Source organism: Canis lupus, chromosome 24, assembly GCF_003254725.2.
Source record: "Canis lupus dingo isolate Sandy chromosome 24, ASM325472v2, whole genome shotgun sequence".
NCBI lineage: Eukaryota > Metazoa > Chordata > Mammalia > Carnivora > Canidae > Canis > Canis lupus.
Genome location: NC_064266.1, coordinates 6333329 through 6337670, shown reverse-complemented (window position 1 = coordinate 6337670; position 4342 = coordinate 6333329).

Here is a 4342-nt window from a genome sequence, read left to right as displayed (position 1 = left end):
TAAGAGAAATAGCCAAACTGTTTCCCACGGGACTGAATCATACCAGGAATGTACGGAACTCCGGTTGCTTCACGTCCTCGTCAGCACTTGGCATTGCCATTTTGAGTTTTGTTTTTATTTTTTTTTTTTAATTTTAGTTTAAAACGGGTACATAGCGATGTGATACATTATTAAAGCATCTGGGTGGGACTGGGGACCAAGAAGTTCACCTTGGAAGCTGGCATAGCATTGTGGTTAAGAGTCTGGACCCCTAGCCGGCTTTGGTACCTATCTTGTCAACATGGGCCTCAGTTTCTTCATCTGTAAAATGAGGAAAATAGTAAGATATCTACCTTAAAAGATTGTTGGAAGAATGAGTTAATATATATAAAGCATTGGTACAGAATAAGTACTATCTGTTAATTATTTTTAAAAAGATTTTTGTGTTTATTCATTTGAAAAGGACAGAGACAGCTAGTGAGAGCACAAGTAGAAGGGGCAGAGGGTGAAGGACAATTAGACTCCCCCCTAAGCAGGGAGCCCGACTTGGGGTTCCATCCCAGGACCCAGGATCATGACCTGAGCTGAAGGCAGATGCTTAGCTGACTGAGCCACCCGGGCACCCCCTAAGTGTTACTTATTATTACTAGTATTTTTCTCTGGGCTAGATCACTCTGCTTAGCAACATCATACCCACATTTGCATAAAAGCAAACCTGAAAGGTCACATGTGTTGGTCTGCAAACTTCACATTTTGAAGCCTCTCCACTGTCTCGTCCATCTTCTCAAATGCCTGCACCACAGCTGTCTTCGGAAGCCACTGTGTGTAATGCAATGCCCATCCTCACTTTGCAAAAGTCCAATTTTATTTTATTTTTTCATTATTATTTTTTTAGATTTTATTTATTTATGAGAGACACAGAGAGAGGCAGAGACACAGGCAGAGGGAGAAGCAGGCTCCATGCAAGGATCCTGATGCAGGACTCAATCCCAGGACTCCAGGATCATGCCCTGGGCCAAAGGCAGGCGCTAAACCACTGAGCCACCCATTGGACAAAAGTCCGATTTTAAAGGCAGCATTTGAACTTCAGTGATTAAAGAAAGCGTTTGAATTGTTATAGATTCCCATCTCTGCCCAAACAATATGCTTTTAATAGGAACCCAGCTTGTGATTCATACTGTTTCACTTTGATCTGCAGTGCGGTGTGCATCATCAACATTAAATGGAATTACTCTGCAATCACACACGGAGCTTATACTTGCAGTAATTGCACAAAGGAAACCTCATTACCCTGCAATATGCACTTCAAAAACAAACATACAGCCTTTCCTCCCTCTAGTGGCACATTTAAAAAGCAACCTCAAGTATCACAGAGGCCAGTCTTGCCTATTAAAATGGAAGGAAACAGAGAGTTTACGCAAGACTTGGGAGTTCGAAGTATTTGTTTATTATTGATTGTAGTGAAAAGTTTGCCTTTTATTTATGCAAAATGATATTGCTGTCAAGACAGCAGGCTGGACCGTAGCCATAGGAGTTTTGTGACTCCTATCTATCTTGGCACTTAATTTTTTTATTAAAAACCATAAACTAGAAGTCTACAAATACTAGATAGTGAGCGATTCTGATTCCTGGCTGCCTCTGGGAAAAATGAAACGCCCTCCTCACTCCCTTGTGCTTTAAATGTTTCTGAGCATTAGCGTTGAATCATGATGCCCAGCTGCAGTGGTATGAATAGTGTCACCCCTCAATTCAGGTCTACCTGGAACCTCAGAATGTGACCTTATTGGAAATGTGACCTTTTTAAAGTCAAGATGAGGACATGCTGGATTAGGGTAGGCTCTACATGCAGTGACTGGTGTCCTTGTCCTTGTAAAGGGAAGAGAGAGCACACAAAGAGACAGAGGGCAGAAGTCCAGGGAAGACAGGCAGAGATTGGAGGGAAGCATCTTGCTAAAAGATAAACTGTGGCATATGAAAAATTTGAAGAGTTTATTGGAGCAAAATCAATTCGAATCTGGAAGCATCAAAGTGGAAAGTTAGGAGCCCTCCAAGAATAGGAGCCAATGGGGGAAAGACTTAAGTAGAGAGGGTGTGGAAGCAAAGGAAAGTCATTTGATTGGCCCTAGCTTAAAGCCTAGTTGCCTGTGACTGGTTACCCTTAGATTTCCATTTCTCAACCCTGGAGCATTTACAGGCTAAGATTTTGGTTTGCTTGTACAAGCCACCACAGCAGTAGGGCCTCTTCAGTGTAATGGCCTCCTTGTTTTATTAATTTACCAATCCATGAGCCAAGGAATGCCAAAGGAAGCTAGGAGAGAGGCATGGAGCAGATTCTCTTCTCAAAGTCTCCAGAAGGACCCATACCTTTATTTTGGATTTCTGGACTCCCAAACTATGAAAAAATAAATTTCTGTTTTAAGCCACCCGGTTTGTGGTAATTTATTATCATAGACATAGAAAAATATTATACTTACTCTGATACATGAGAACAAGGACTCTCTCCATAATTGCTATTGCGTGCTTGTTGTGATCCAGGCACACAATGAATATTTTATGTAAGTTAACTTGTTTAATTCTTGCTATAATACTGAGATAGTGACTATTATAATAATATCCATTATACAGATGAGTAAAACTGAGTTTCAAAGAAGTTAAATAACTTGCCTAAGGCCACATATCTTGACATTACTTAGACGTGGCTGTAAAACACTTTACTTAAGTGTTTTATTGAAGAATAAATCACATATAGTAAACTGTGACAGTCTTATGTGTACAGTGTAATGGATGTTTTTACATATGTAGATTGCCATGTAGCCACCATACAGATCAGCACCCCAGGAGTTTCTGTCACAGATGGTATGGTTTCAAGACTTTTAAAATACTAAATTCTTTACGGGGCACCTGGGTGGCTCAGTTAGTCAAGCATCCAACTTGGTTTCAGCTCAGGTCATGATCTCATGCATCTTGAGGTCAAGCCCCGCATCAGGCTCCATGCTCAGCAGGAGCCGTGCGTCATGCTCACTCTCAAATAAATAAATAAATAAATACATCTTTCAAAATATATTCAACTATTTTAAAAATAGTTTTTAAAATAAAACTTTCAAATATTGCAAAGCTATAAAAATCAAAGGGGCACCTGGGTGACTCAGTGGTTGAGCATCTGCTTTTGGTCATGATCCCGGAGTCCCAGGATCGAGTCCTGCATTGGGCTCCCCACAGGGAGCCTGCTTCTCCCTCTGCCTGTGTCTCTGTCTCTCTCAATAATAAACAAAGTCTTTAAAATAAAATCAAAATTTTCTCTCTTATGTTATGCCTTATTCCTCTACCCAGAGTTAGTCACTGTTAATGGGTGGAGTGTGTATCCTTCCAGACTTTTCTGTGCTATATTTTCACTACGTATGTGGATACACACACCTAATTTCTTGCATAAGCATGTTTTGTACATACTTGGTATATATATGCACATACATGCACAAACACCCGTTTATGCACATTTGTATAGCTTTTCTAATATGGTATAATTTCATAAATATATCCTGCAGCTTGCTATCTTTCCACTTAATAAAAAGCCCTGCCATTTAACATTTTTCAGCTCCTACAGATCGACCTGGAAAGAGGAGGAACACTGACTGCCATCGGTCATTTCTACTTGGGTGCAGAAGAAGTTTCTAAATGAAAATATCACTGCACAAGAAGGGAAGGAAGGTAGAGCAGACATTCCAGTTCTGTTCACTCCGTTCCACCTCACCTCCTTATAACCTTATTGCTAGAGATCGAAAGATAAAGCCTACATTTGCCAAACTCCCTTGCCCCTTGGGGGAACCAAGTGAATTTCAGGAGACATCTATAGTATCTGGAAGGCAGCAGCAACAAGATAGAGACTGTTTTCCTGCTTCTACATTCCTTCCTATGTCTCTGCAGTGAAAGGTGATCAGGGCAGATGGCAGTTTGCCGGCAGCTGTGACAGCAGAGGTCCCAGGCTCTCAGAGAGCAGGGCATGAGAAACCCATTTATCAGGAGGGGTCACAACCGAGGTGACATGTTCCTCAATCTAATGGTGTGGCAGTGGCTTCTGGACCTCAGATCATTACAGACCCTGGGTGGCCTGGGCCCTGGGTAGGGTGTGTGGTTTCCTGATCCTGGTCCCCGCAGCAGTTATTTAGGGAGATCTGTTCTGAAGATCCTTCTGGAAACAGCCTATTGCCTTTCTGCCATCCTGCCAATGACTTTCTAAGTGCCTCATTTCCTGTAGTAGATCCCTTTCTGTGCCAAGGGTGGACTTGGCAACTGCAGTGAAACCAGTACAGAATCAGAAAGAAAGGAGGAAGGACAAAGACCAGACAGTTCTACTTGGGGGCAACAT